General features: G+C 37.3%; 1 protein-coding gene across 4 annotated transcripts in view; it reads left to right on the top strand.

Annotated features, from left to right (window-relative positions):
- The first annotated feature begins 3,167 nt into the window (after window positions 1-3,167).
- The window catches only part of MAP2 (microtubule associated protein 2), a 278,408-nt gene continuing 265,918 nt past the window's right edge, over window positions 3,168-15,657 (top strand). For all 4 annotated transcript variants that reach the window (XM_057745157.1, XM_057745158.1, XM_057745156.1 and 1 more), the window contains exon 1: window positions 3,168-3,434. The gene's annotated coding sequence lies outside the window, so the exon portion shown is untranslated. The remainder of the gene's footprint in view (window positions 3,435-15,657) is intronic.

The raw sequence follows: 15,657 nt of genomic DNA, 5'->3' as shown, positions 1-15,657 counted from the left end.
TATTTGTGTCCCTCCAAATATATATGTTGAAACCTAATGCCCATTGTGATGGTATTGGGAGGTGGCTTTGGGGAGGTGCTTAGGTTGTGAGGGTGGAGTCCTCATGAATGGGATTGGTGTTTTTATAAAAAGAGGCCCTAGAAAGCTCCCTTGCCCCTTTCACCATGTGAAAACACCATCAGAAGGTGCTGTTCATGAAGAAATGGGCCCTCACCAGACACTGAATCTGCTGGCACCATGCTCTTGGACTTCCCAGCCTCCAGAACTGAGAAATAAGTGTTGCTTATAAGCCACCTAGTTTATGGTATTTTTATTATAGCAGCCTGAATGGACTAAGAACTAAATGTAAAACACAAAGTTATTAAACTTTATAAGATTATGTAGGAGGAAATCCTAGTAATATTGGGTTTGATAATGAGTTTTTAAATATGACACTAACAGCATGATTCATGAAAGAAAAACTAAGTTGGATTTCATTAAAAAGTTTTGATCTGTGAAAGACATGTTTGCCTGCTAACCAAAAGTACATTTCTATAAGACCTTTTGTAAGCTGAATGGCATAAAGTGAAGAAGCAATTACCTTAGGACACAGCTTGCTAACAGATGCACAGATGCTCATAGACATAGTTCAAAGCTATGGGGGCTTGATGGAGTTTCATGGTACCACTCTCACTGCTTGGGTATGTCTGCCTCTATAATGGTTGGCTGCAAAACAAACAGTGAATGCTATTTTTGCGTTTTTGTGTGTCTTTTTTTTTTTTTGCAAAAGCAAAAATCCTCTTTGGATTTCTTTCAGTTACCAAAAACATGTACTAAAGTAGGCCTTTTGTAAAAGAGAAGTGGCATAAAGCGAACTTTTAGAAAGCAAGGGATCCCTGGTTTGGGAACTCTGTATTTTCTGTTCAATTATTACTTTTTTTTGAAATGCAAAATTGCTCTGAGAAATAAAACCCATTAATAATAATTTTTTAAAAAACCTCAATAAGACAAATAAATTGAGATCTATACCATGTTCATAGATCAGAAGACACAATATTATTAACGTGGCAATTCTGCCAAAATTGACAAGTTCAACACAATTCCAATTAAAAAAACAGTATTATTTTTATAGAAATTGACAAGGCACCAAAACATATAAAAATGCGAAGTACTACATGATTCAAAAGAATTTTGAAAAAGAAGAATAAGATTGTAGGACTTGACAATACCTGACAATACTAACTGTAAAGTTAGAGTAGTCAAAATGATATCTTGGTTTGTAGACAATGAGGTTGGGCAGGATTGTGTTCAATGCCAGAACACAGTATCTTTTTACTTTAAATTCAGAGCTGATGCAGACCCAGGGGTGTTCGACCTGAAGTGAAGGCAAGTGGAAAGAGCACCACCACCCTGGAATGTTATTCTTGTGTCAAATAGCACAGAACTAATAGGAACCAGGAAATACCCAATCATAGGACTAACAGGATTGAAGATACACTCTCAGTGAGTATCTGTAGCTGTGTGCCAGGTCATGAATGCCAACTGCTAACATTCTAGCAGGATTCTTACTCCTTCTTTCCCTCCGTATCATTTCATAGTCCCCTAAAACCTCCTTCTTCTCAATCTGGTCACTTTCTGAGGAGGAGCCCTAACACCTCCAACCTCCCTGTTACTTGGTATGCCCTGATACTTCCAATCCCACTGTGAGCACTAGGACATGGGATGAAGCTGGACAGAGGGAAACAACACACACAGCTTGGGGTATGATTTTGGAGACCAGGATTTCAGACTTTGTCCTATTGTGGTTTCTAGTCTTTACAGTGTCCCATCATTAGGTCTCTTTTTCAATCTGAAAATTGAGGGAATTGGACCAAATGCCTAAGAAAGCAAGTCTAATGTTCCATGGTTTTAGGATTTTATGGATAATGTAAGTGACAAAACCAAATTATAAATGCTGCTGAAACTGCACAGACCACACCCCACTATCTTGGCTAACCTTAAAAACACCTTATTAGTACCCCATAAAGAAGTTGAAACAATTCTAAGTTGCATTTTACCTCTCTTAATTTACAATGAAGTCCTGTTCTGCAATTACCAAGATTCCATGGTAGAAAATCATGTTTTCTCAGTTGGTCATATCTCTTTCAAAATTATTAACATTTAAGAGGTAATTCTTTTAAATGGTGACATTTCAAGGTCAATGTTTTCTGTGTTCTCTAATTCATTATTCTTGTATCATTCTTCATATTGTTCACAGATTCTTCTTATTTATTATCTAATTATATCCTCATATAAAATATGCCGGAGAGGTAGGGCTGACATTTTTTAATCCTCATTTGACACAATCTTATATGAGATTTAGATTAAATGAATTGACTTTGGCTCATACATCTGGCTATCTAGAATGTAATGCCCTTGAAGGCAAGGATTTTTTTTGGGGGGTGGGGGGGAGAATGGGGTTCTATTTTATTCACTGATGTTTCCAAAATGCCTAGAACAGTGCCTGACACAGAGCCAATTTAATACACACTTGTTGAATGAATACATGAATGTATGAATCTGATTAATGACAGGATAGGGTCTAGTAATTCTCTAAACCCTCAACCATTGTTTCTTTAGTACTGACAAGAGTCATTCTCTGTCTTTATGCTTCCTCCCCCCAATTTTCCTTTCTTTTCTGGACACAACTGTCCTGAGGTTTGTGGAGGCAAGGCCAGTGAGCCCTTTCCACTGAGGGGTAACCGTAACCCCCGTCTCACAGAGACGGAGCAGGGAAAGGAGGGGCGCCTAAGGGGGACTCCTCCTTGAGAGACTAAAGCTGACACGCCCCTGAGTTCACCAAGGATGCCAGAAAAGAAGGTTCGCTGGGTCCCTCTGTCCCGAGGGTGCTGGTCTCACACTGCTTCTGGTGGCGGAGGTGAGAGGCGGCCGTGGGGGGAGTCTCTAAAGAGAGCCCCATAGTCCCAGGCCCGAAGTGGCCCGGGTCTGGCCAGCGTTCTGAGGCTGCCACCCTCGTGGTCCCCGCCGGGCGGCGGGCTGGCAGCGGCGGAAGGCGGGGCGGCCGCGCTCCCCTCCGGGACACTGCGGCGGTGCCCGCGCCAGCCCCGCCCCCACCCCCGCCGCCGCCGCCGCCCGGCCCGGCCGCCAATAGGGCGGGGCTTGTGGGGGGCGGGGGGCGGGGCCTGCGGAGGGCGGGGTGGCCGCGCGGGGAGCCGGCGGCCCCGGCGACGCTCAGACTGGGCCGGGCGCTCCGGCTGCGCGGGCTCTCGGCGGCCGAGGCGACAGCATCCTCCTCCTCCTCTCTTTCTTTTCTTCCCCTCCGCTTCTTTTTCCTTCTTTTCTCCTTCTTCCCCTGCCTTGTCCCCCGCTCTGCTCCTTCTCCTGAGGACATTAGGTCCCCAGGTCCCTGAACGGTGGCCGCGACGACCGCGGGTGCGTCCAGTTTCTGCGCCCAGGTAAGAGAGCTGTCCGCACCTCTGGTTCTGTATGGGGTGCTTCTTCTCTCGCCTCGCCCACCGCGTAGAGGGAGAAGGAGCCCAGGAAAGGAGTGGGAATGGGGAGGGGGTTGTCTCCTCCTCTGTGCCTTGGAAACAGGCACAGGTTGGCCGAGCTGTCCAGTCTCCCACCTGACGGAAGCTTCAGGTCCGGCCTCTCTAGGTATCACTACTACGCAGCAGGGGACCAGGACTGCTGCCTGGGCTCTAGATTTGTAGAAGGGTGTGTGACCTTGGTAAGTACCAATTTGAAACGCCCGGGAACTTACGTCGGATTAGAATGCCTGTCTTGAGAGCTGTTATTACCTGAGCTGTGGAAAGACAGGGAGTGAATTATAGTAGAGTAAAAGAGAATTTCCAGGTAGAGGTTTATTGTTTTGGGGTTTTTTCCCCCCATTTAACCGCGGAGAACTGCGCACTGACGAATGAGTAAGTTAGAGAAGCCTTGTCAATTTGAAATCATTTTCCCTATAATTCTCCCAGAAACATCTGGAAGAGCAAGATTGATGAATATTTATAATTTTAGGAAAATGAAAAATTAATGTCTGGTCTTGTTGGAGGGCGGGACACGAAAAAACGAGTCTGGGTGAGCTTCAGTGTCCACATAATCGCTTTTTAAACGATGGGGGTAGAAAGCAGCGTCTACAGTGCATCTATTTTCTTTTTCTTATTAAAAGGCGTTTTGGGGGCTGCAGTGCTGGGTGCCTTCTTTCCCCAACCTCGTCTTTTGTTTAAGGATGGAAATTTAAAGAAAGAGTGTGTGAGAGGAGGCAGGAGTGGGAATGTGTGTATTTGGGTGTGTATGGGGGGAGGGGTTAGTAAAACGCATGGGGTCAGAAAAAAGCATCTTTGAAAACTGGAAATGGATGTTATACTGCCTAGCATCAGGGTTTGGGGATTTTATCAGAAAATAAAAAAGCTTTCCTTAGCAACAAGCCTGTGTGTAACAATTGCTCTGTGCCTTCAGCTGTAAGCCTTTAACATAATGCTTCCAGGACATAGACCCTTTAAAACTGACTCAGTGTGAAGGGTTTTTGTTTAAATGCGCTCACACACACAAGCATGCACAGGGGTATGGTGGTACACACCACATACGCACACACATAAACATTTGCATATATAATACACTGTATACCTAATGTTGCAAAGGGGAATGGATACTTAAAAGACAAATCTTTAAGTATTTAACCTTGAAGGTTTGGAGATTATGGCGTGAATGAAATTTGCAGTGCAAAATAAATAAATATATGTTGTTGGGGGATATATAATTTTGGATGTAAGGCACAAGGATTAATGAATATCGTTAAGGTACTAACTTAAATGTTAAAAATATAATTTATTTTAAAATGATCAGTCTGGGAGAGGGAATGACTGCTAACTGAAATTGAGGTTTGCAGCCGCAGTGAGGCGATGGAGAACAAAGCCTTTTATGTGAGCCACATTATGCAAAATGTCCCATGCTTGAGGTGCAGGTACCAGCCCAGTATAAAGAATAGCTGTGTAACCCTGTCATTTCACTGTGGGCAATTATAATTTTTTTTGGCAATGAAAAGAGATTAAATAAATAAAAGCTCTTTAGAATGCCCAAGATGAAGATTATAGCCTTTCATTTGAATGTGATACAAAACACCCATTTAACTGGGGAATTGGTGTCTACGTATTTTGGTAGAAATCTTTATGACTCTCTAAAAAATCATGGGCGTTTCAGTCACCCTCTCTTCATGCACAAAAGCATTCCCTTCCCAAGAAAGGTGAAAGGCATTTTTGCTTTTCAATAAAAAGTGTTATATTTGTGTGTGTGTGTGTGTGTGTGTGTGTGTGTGTGTGTGTTTTAACATTGATTTCCTGGTAATTTTATCTGATTATCATAGGTTTACACCTGAAATCACAATTTGCATGTGATCAGAGCTATTCTGCCTTTAAGATCAATGGTATATGCTGTTTATCTGTCTGTGGTTTATTTAATTTTAATTTTTAGTATTTCACAATATGCTGTAATATTTAATTTCCAAAAGTTTTGTTGTTGTTTTTATTTTACCCATAAGCAGAAGATTGTTTAGCATACATCTGGAGATCTAAGCAATTTAAAAATTGAGCTTCCTTTTTTTTTAAAAAAAATATTTTAAATACATTAATATTTCTTTTCTTTGTTTCTCTCCTCTTTTCATCTCCCTCGCTGCCATCAAGTAACCTGTTTCTTTGTGACTCTGTCTATGCTGCTTTAAGCTTCTAGTTACGTCTGGACTATCAAAAGCAGAGCCAGTGTTCTCAGGAATTTCAAATTTAGGATTTGTTAACTCTCTGTAGCAACTCTCCCAGGATGACTTGTTTATAGCACCTTCTCAGGGAGGAGAAGGAGAAAGAATGTGCTGAGAGAGCATGACCCAGTGAAACTGGCACAGCCATTACCTCATTCTAGTAGCTACTTCAAATTCATTGAGAGAGCAGGCATCCTCTCAGTGGAAATCAAACACCAGGAGCATACCCATCTCAAGGCAGAAGCCTTTCTCTTCCCATAGCAGCCTCTACTATGTTGCTCTGCTGAGGTTAAAGGGATATTTTCTCTTTTATGTATTTCTTTTCAAGGATCTTGAACTTGGTCATAAGTATGCAGCCAGAAATGAAACTTGGCATACCATCCTCTAAACCCGAAGAAATAATTTCATTCCTTTACCACCTTTGGCTTAAATCAATTTGCAAATTTTCTAAACATCAGAAGAGGGAAGGAAGAAAAATGTTTGTTGGTGTATTTTTGCATGTTTTCTTATGACACAGTTTTTTGTCAGATATTGCTAGCAACTAGATAACAGACTGGATTACTATGCTTTTGAAAAATGGAATTTCACTGTTGGTCTTTAAAATGTAATAGTTATAATGTTTGCTTAGATGTATACATGACAATACATGCATCCTTAAAATGTTCATTGATGTCCCCATAAGACTGACCACATGAAACCAACTTGGGGATTTTAGTATTCAAGTTAATCACTTTGGTTAATGAATTCCTTTCAATGCTTAATTTCCTTTTGACAGATTAAGATAAAGAATCTGAAATAACAGTTACAGTGGATGATAATACCACCCCCAGGTCAATACCATATTCCTTAATGCTAAAAGTAATCATTTAGGTAAGTTATTAGTAATGCATTAGTAACTGTTATCCAAAGATTATATTCTGAAACAATCATAAACTCTTATGTCTCTGACATAGCAGGCAAAGATGCTATTATGCTTTTTGAGTCATATCTGATTCTCTCAGATATGTCTGTTCTTTTTCTACTTTATTTCTCCCTATGCCTTTCTTAATGACACTGCCTTGATCTGCTCAATCTAGACTTTCTTATGTGTGAGCAGTATTTTGATTTCACTGATTTTTTTCCTCTCTTTTCATTCCATTCTTTTTAATCTCATATTTGAATGTTGGGCTTCTGTAGACATTTTGTCTTCAATACTGTTACTCTCAATACAAATTTAGCCTTTACTTTCACTTAGGAGAGCATTTATTCTGATTTATTTATTTATTTATGTATCTATTAAGTTTCTACTGGTTGCAGAAAATTGTACTGGGGACTATGCATAGAGACACAAAACTTACTAGACGGCTCCTGGCTTTAAGAAACTTACAAAGTTAGAGAGATGTGTTTCTTTTGTAATGGGGAATAACTAAGAAGTAATGTTTAAATGAGCAGCTATTGTGTTTCAGATATGACACATAAGTGCGAGGAACTGCACTTAGGCACCAAAAGGTCCCAACACCTCAAAGACAAGCTTTTATGTATCAGTTATGTAAATATCCTAATGTATGCCCTGTATATCTATTGTTTTTTTCCATATATGTATTCGCTATGTACAATTATATAAATATTTCTATACATAAACTAGGGAATTATAAATATAACTATCTTTGAGTGTGTGTGTATATATACACACATAACGGAGGTACTAAGTATCTCAAATGCTTCAGCCAGTCAGCTGAATCAGCTGTAGAAGGTCAGATGATTAAATGCTGGACCGCACATGAAAGTTTCAATTCAGATTATTCTGAGAAACAACTTTTGGTGTCTCAAGAAATTATCAGTCCCAGGAAATGATTCCAGGCACCAAAGCAGTTAAAGAACTACAAAGTAAGAAGTGGCATATGAGGGTCCAAAATCATGGGAGAGGATCTGTGAGAAAGTTTGGGTGAGTAGATGGGGGTAGAGGGAGATGAGGGACTAAGAATGAAAGTAGATTCTCACCTGTGTTACCTTGAGGCTGAAGATGAGCCTTTGTCCAAGTGCATGAAGGTGGAAAAAAATCTGTTTTGTTTTTCTAACTCAACATAGTATTTTGTTTGAGTCCCTCCCCTGCTGTTACTTTGAACTAAGGTCATAGGTGTTTTCTTGTAAAATTTATACAGGATGCCTATTGGAAGCAATTCTACAGTGAATTAAAAGTTTTAAAACAATATGAACACAATTAGTTGGCTTTTTCTGAGAAACACTTTGAATGTAATCTTTGAACTTAATCTTTCCTGTTCAAGAGAGAGCAACTTTCCTTTGAGTGGTGATACTTTTTAACCGTGATACGTTTTACTTAGACATTTTTGTGAAATTCTGTGGAAATTAAGGCAAAGAGCTCAGGATTTCCTTTTTCAGTCAGTTGTTAAATTTATATTGTGGACTTTAAGGAAAGTTTTAAACAAGTTGTTTTCCATTAATATACACCAGAGGTGACAACTCTTATTTTTTTGCTTTTTGTTATGTTAATAGGCCTTTTAGAGAAAATAACTTCTAAAATCACACAACTTGATTTTCTCTTGCTTTCTTCTTTTCTTCCTTTATTCCCCCTCACTGTCTTTCTCTTCCTTCCTCTCTCCTTTCCTTCCTTTGCTCCTTCCTTTCAATTTGTATTGGCAAAAAAAAAAAAAAAAAAAAATCACTGATCATTAGAAAATGCAAATATGGCCTACTATTTTTATTGCACTTTATTTTCCATTGTATCTATATTTCTCATTTAACATGCAGCTTTATGCCAGCTTCTCCTCCTCCTCAGGGCTCCATACCTATCTTGGCCCTTTCTTTGATCTTGACTTTTATATCTTCTAGTCTTGAATCATCTTTTCCTTATGTACCAGTTTTTGGTCGTGCTTCCTTCCTCTAGAAGGCCTTTCTTAACCAGAAAGAAAGGTTACTACCTTGTTTCTTCCCATTATTTGTACCCAAGTTGACCCAGACTTCCTTATCTTACACACAATTGCTCATCCCAACTGCGTCCTTACCAGCCTTTTTCAAATTAATTAAAAAAGAAAAACCCTGCAGGTAAATATGGTACACCTGTACAACTTAGTGCTTTCACAATGAAAAATTTAATTAGCCAACCGTATTTTGTTATTTTGTTCACCTGACACCAAATAAAATGGTTTGACTGTTTTTAAAAATCAAATTGACTAGTAAAGTCATTATGTGGCAGGCAGTCCACTGTCTTCATTTTATGCTAGCAAACTACACTGAGGTTCACCTAAGTTGAACTAAATTAGTAATTTTAAATAAAAAATTTCTAGTTATGTTGCCCTATACAGCGTCAGCATTAGCCATCTTGAATCCATCTCAAAATGATCATAAAACACAGTACTTGAATATCCATGAGTATATTTCAACACTTAACTATCTAGATCCCTTATAGTTAAAGCAAACTTATAAGTAAATATACAACCAAGCTCTTTTAGTTTGAGATAGAATAATCATGCCGATATGAACCCTTTATATTACATTACTTCAATTATTAATGGACTTATAGTTGGCCACATTGTATTGTGGTAATAATTGCAGCCATACTGTATTATGTTGTTAATGGACAGCAGTGAAATTATATAATAAATTGGTATGAGAAAATGTTTCCTAATGTTATTGGCTAGAAAGAAGCACAGTTAAATAATGCTCAGCTTTGAAACTGCATTATTTTATTTGGGTATGGCGCCTCTCAAAATTGTAAATTAATCTTTCATTTAGAGTATACATTTTTGAACAGGACAATAATTTAAACAGTATGCTGCCAGTTTTTCTGGTGTTTATGAGACCACATTCCTTTGGCCCACTTTGAAAACAAACAAGCAAAAAAAAAGTTTTTAGGATTCAGTTATGCATTCTTTTTGTGTTAATGTCATCTAGTAGAGCTGGGAAAAGATCTGATTCTGTTTTACTACACATACTTATATTGTTCAAACAAAAATATGTAACATATAGCATACAATTTCTTTGCTCAGTGGACAAGAATATGGAGTCATAACACATGTAACAACTTATTAGTCCACAAATTTGTCTACCTTGTGTTTCACAAAGGGCCAGCATGGTGGTGTGTGTGTGTGTGTGTGTGTGTAATAATTGCCAAGTTAGCCTTATATGTATCTATGCCATTTTCTATAGTTGAGATAAATTGTTACATAATCAATTGATTTATAGAAAATTTAAAATTATACTTTGATGTTCCATATGAGAATATTTGGTATTAAATACAACTTTATAGGGAAAAAATGATATAAGTATTTATTAATGAAATCAAATTAGAAGAATTTCAAACAGTTACTGTATTTTTCTGTTCGGAGAGATATAGTCCAAATTCCATTGTCCATTATTGAAATCAAATGATAAAGCTAAATCTTGTGTTCAAAATCAAAGCATCTCTGTGTTGATCAAATGTCCTAAATTGAAATACTGGTCACTTAAATTTATGTTTTAAGCAGGGCAGTTGGCACTGCTATTGCATGGAAAATGCAGCTTATCTTCATTTAAACAGCAGAAGCCAGGATTGATGGAACATTAGAAATTTTGTTGCCGAGAAAGCAGTAAGAAAGCACTAAGCATCCTATTGGAAGCTAAATCTCTTATAAAACAAGCAAGTGAGTATGATCTAGGGTTTATTTTAACAGATTTGACCATTGCGCCTCAAACTAAAGCTTGCCTCATTCATAGATTACATGATGAAAATTATTATAGACCTTTAAGTGGTCTTTGGTGAAATTGAGGGTTTATGAGCTTTTTTTTTAAAGTTCTTATCACTTTCAGACTCAATCATTAGTTCCATGATTTGGGAGGGTTTTTGTTTTATTTTATTTCGAATAAGACCACATTAAGTGATGGTGGTCCATATCAAAATTATAAATTATGACAACTTTGTACAATCTTGGACAGTCTCACTGCCCAATTTCAACCTCTTCCAAAAGACTACCATCAGTTTTTGTGATAAGAATCCAAAGTTTTCTATTAAAAAACTGATATTGAAAATGAGTAAACTTATTTTTAATGAAATCTTTTCCTTTTGCTTCCTAATATATTTATAGTTTATGTAACAGAAGCTTTTCGTAACCCTGTTAATTAGTGACTTAGAAGGATCGTGTGCTTATATACCTGGAAACAAAGTCTGTTCTTCTGTGCCTCTGCCCTATGACAGAAGACATCAGTTCCTAGGACTTGCTAATTATATATGAGTTAGGTGGTGTTTGAAGAGGAAGAGGGACTGTTAGGAGCAAATGGTGTGAACCTCTGATGTACATGTAAGTAAACTGGGACAGGGAGTGGTTGTGACTTGCTAAGATTTTGAGTAGTGGAACCAGGCCCAAGACTGAGTTTTCAGGTCAGACTCAGCTCTTGGTAAGGGGATGCCAGTGAAGAACCATCTCTTTCTGACTCTCTGCTTCCAATTCTGGTTATATTTCTGTTCTCTGCCTAAGGGTGGGGTGATCTGACAGTCATACCTGCCCCACTTTGTGACTCAGCTGTGACTTTCACATGAATATAAAAGAGGGAGGGACTCAATTCTAAGGCCATTCCAACCAGCTCCATGCCAGCTCTGCTGCTGAACCTGGTGAGACTGAACCTGGTCCAGGAAACACTGACAAGGCTGCTGCTGCAGGTTCATTCCTGTGGTTTGGATCTCTTAGGACAGAAGTCTAAACTCTCTGGGGATGTGTGCCCAGACTCAAGGTACTTAAAAAGCCAAGGAACTTTTCTCTGAACTTGAACTATCCATACTGATGCCTCCAGATTGATTGAGTTTGTGTTTAAACTTGGCTCTGTGTGCAAGGGGAATCCAACAAAAATAGCCAGGTTGAGACTTTTTTCTGACCTATAGCACTATGAAATTTTCTCAAAAATAGCTTTCCTTTTACATCTCCCCAGCTTTAACATTTTTAGCTAAAAGGAAGTGAGCTAGAAAGGCTGTGGCCTCTGTGTCTGTGTCTGTTTCCCTCTTAACTTTTCTACTCTTGTATGTCTTCCTGTGTCTCTGCCTCCAGTGCTCCATTCCTGTTGTTTCTTTGCTTCATCCAAGGAGACAGCAAATTAAATAAGAATTGTGTTTCCATGGTTACTGTGTTCAGTAGAGCTTCACCTGTACCCACACTGCTTAGGCAGTATAGAGTCTTAAGTTGACAAATATTTGAATGGCATGAAGAGCATCTTGGAAGGAAGAAATTAAACAGAAACCATGCTTAAATATTTAAAGAGAAATATATTCCTAGTCACTGAAAACTGAAACTATACCACTATCTAGGGGGTGAAGGAATTCTAACGTCATCCTTCTGTTAGAGAATGTCATATAGTATGTCCTAATTCTTTAAATGAACATATTTAATCATTAATCAGAATTGGAATTATTGTTTTATCACTGAGTAGATGGAACAGAATTCCTTAAAAAATTTTCCATGCACATTTGGGAGAGGATGAGCTATACATATATTGGCTTTTCCTGAAGTATCTTTATTTCGAACCGTAGAGTAAAAAGCCTTCTTAATGGCACATCAGGAATCTGTACCTATAAAGACAACTCTTTTAAAATAAGATATTCTATGCTCTTCTTCTTAGATGTGGTTTATTGAATTTGATGGTCTGAAAATCTAAATGACCCATAAAGAGTTAAAATAATATCTTTTAGTAAACGATGTTCTTGGGAATAATTCATTTTTTAATTTTAACTTTTATATTGTGAATAACCTGTACATGCTGTTTTACAGACAATACATATTTGCAGACTTGCTCATGTGAAGTTAGTGTGTGCAACAGGGATATTATCAGGCTCCATACTTGAAAAATGATACCCTCTTATCTTTCTTAAACTGCCAAACTATCCAAAATGTAAAAAATCTTGCACAGATATTCTTTTGCATGAAACAGAAAGTTATTAAAAAAAAGAAACATAGTTTTTGTCTTGCAGATTTTTAAATTTTTAAATAGGAGAAAATTTATAAAAGAAAAAAATTCATGGTCACAAAATTTTAACATTTTAAACCTAAACACTATAGGGCAAATAGATACTCTATTTTTCTTCCACTTAAATATCAGGCTAGTGTGCCCTAAGTATTTCTAATATCATGGTCCATAAATCATTTATTTTTTTAACAAATGGTTATTGGATCCCTAATATACAGTAGGAACTTTTCTGAATGTGTAGGATATTGAGACAAACCATACAAATCCCTGTTCTCACGGAGATTATATTCTAGTAGTGGGAGACAGAAATTAACATGTAAACCAAATTTCATACACGAAAACATGCTGAAAGAATTAGAAAACAAAAACATGTAATAGGACTTGTCTGGGGTGGGATAGGCTACTCTTGGAGACATGAGTAATGAGAAGTAGCCAGGCATGTGAATATCTGGGAGGCAAAGTTTTCAAGCAGAGGGAACAGAAAAAGCAACAGCCTTAAAAGCAGGAAGAAGCCTGGAATATTTGAGAAACATACAAAGCCTATGGCACTGGAGTCTAATGAACATGGTAGAGGGTAATGGGACAGGAAGTCAGAACAGAAGGCAGACACCAGGCCACATACGTTCTCTTGACCATGATAAAGGGGGTGACTTTTATCTAACTGGCAGTGCGTTGTAATTTTTAAGGTAGTAGAAGCAAAAAGTTTTTTGAGAATCTCATAAGAGCTTTCAAAGATTAATTATGTCTTCTAAATCCCTGTAGATATATCTGTAACATCACTAATGTGTTAAATCACAAGAGAGAAATAATTTAGAAAATTAGATATCAGTGGTAGAGATAAAATCAGACTTTTGTTGATATGGTCTGATAAAATGCTCTAAACATGAGTAACCCAAATTGTGTCATTTTCTTGAGATATTGGAGAATTACATATATAAATAATTTTAACCCCGCCACCATTTTTGTTCCTGAAACAGTTTTTTAAAAAAATCTAAACAGAAAATTATAAATCCATGTTTGAGAAAAGTAGTCACAAAAATCATTCCAAATTCAATATGAATGTGTTCTTTGGCTATTTCCCCACAGCAGCTTTAGTTGTAAACAAGGCCAGGTGCCAAGCAACAACCAATATGGTACCGAAATTTATAAATGAATTAAATAACAGAGTTACACATATTTTGCTTCTTACAGGTAGTGGCCTAAATGTCCTGAAATTCAGTAAGTGAGCTGATCTAATTTCATGATGATCTTGAATCACCTTTGAGATTAATGATTAGTGTACCTCTTTATGTATAGATTGCTTGTGCTAAAATATTTAAATGTGCTTTTCAGATATTTGTAGAACTAGTATAATGCTCTACTGAACTTAGCATTAAACATTTTGCCAGACTTTTGATTGATTGTACTTTTGGCATAATTCAAGGCTGTTTACTTTTTTCCTAGGCATTTCCTCAATAGAAGACAAAGCTATCAATTTTTTTATTCTTTCATGTAATATTATTTATAGGGCATTTTAAAATATCACATAATTTAGGAGAAAGTAGTATTTTAATTTTATAATGAAGAATTGAATTACTGTTGATTTTTCTTCAAGCTTCTTTTCTTGACTTCCCCTTTGTTTTGTTTTTAGGATTAATTAATTATATGATGTAAATTGCTTTAATGTGGAACAATTAGATAGAATGATATATCTATCTCCCAGACTTGCAATTACTCAAGTTAAATATTAAATATAAGAATAACAAACCAACAAATAATTCAAATATATATTAAACTCTAAGTAGTGTTCTTGGCATTTTATTTAAATGTTGAGATATCACTGAATATCAAATATAAACTGTTTCTTCAAAGAATTGACAAAAGGATTTAAGAAAAACAAGAAAGTGATTGCTTTTCTTCTATATGTTCAACCATGCTTATGCTATGGAATGTAAAATATACAGCATGTTGTTCGCCTCTAGTTGCCACTCACTACAGACACTAGACAAAACTAATATTAAAAAGAATATAATGCACAGTAAGGTAAATGGTAAAGAATAGTATGTCTTGTGAGCGCTATGCAAATTTAGAGGCAGAAAGTATATCACCATGTGCAGAAGCTAAAGATTTCATGTGGGAAGCAGGAGGTGGAGTGGGGCTTGGTTTGGAAATCACCCAGGTAGGATAATAGCAGAAGCAAAGACACTGAGGTGACAAAGAGCAAGGTAAACCATATTGCCTGCAGTGGGGGATTCCTTTTGGAGAAGAGTAGAGTGGGTAGGTTGTCTTGGATTTGCAGAGGCCCTTAAATGCTGGGCTTACTAAGAGTTTTGCTTTTATCATAAGGCCATTGGAGTCAGTGAAGGATTTTGACTTGGGAAGTAGGGTGAGGAATGTGATTAGATTAGCAAGACAAATTTGAGAGAATGTAATAGCAGGTCTAGAATTTCTGCGTATGGTGTGGCACAGAGATACCAACCTATTTAGAGGGAGAGACTAAGGGACTTGTTTGGGAGCTATGGTTGCAGACATTTTCACAAACAGCTGAGAAAATAAATATCAGTACCAAAGAATGGAGGTGGATGGCACTGATAAAGATAGGGTGAGAAATGCCAGTGTCAGAAATTTCAGAAAGACAGACTTGAGGAAGCCCCAAAGAGTTAGAAGCCATGTAGAACTCTAGTTAGTGAGTAATATGCTCTCCTATTGGGGTTATGTCATGTGCATGCAAAATATGTACTTTTAAAAGGACATTGGCTTTGTAAAACAAAGCAAAGAAATAAGGACAAATTTCAATTCAACTCTAATTTCTAGGCCATATTGGAAATGAACTATGTGACTTCCCAAATTACGTTAGTAAACAATTATTGAAAATCAATGGTATGAGTGTTATAAAATGAAGTAAACAGATTTTCTTGCAAAAGATTACAAACACTTTTTTGTTAGATATTTATTTCTGATTTTAAATAGTTACATTCTAAAAATATCTTTATAAATAATATCAAATGTCAGAGATGGCA

Source organism: Hippopotamus amphibius, chromosome 8 (assembly GCF_030028045.1).
Source record: "Hippopotamus amphibius kiboko isolate mHipAmp2 chromosome 8, mHipAmp2.hap2, whole genome shotgun sequence".
In the NCBI taxonomy this organism is placed as follows: Eukaryota; Metazoa; Chordata; class Mammalia; order Artiodactyla; family Hippopotamidae; genus Hippopotamus; species Hippopotamus amphibius.
The sequence above is the reverse complement of the archived record's forward strand: the minus strand, read 5'-3'. Positions and strand labels throughout refer to the sequence as shown.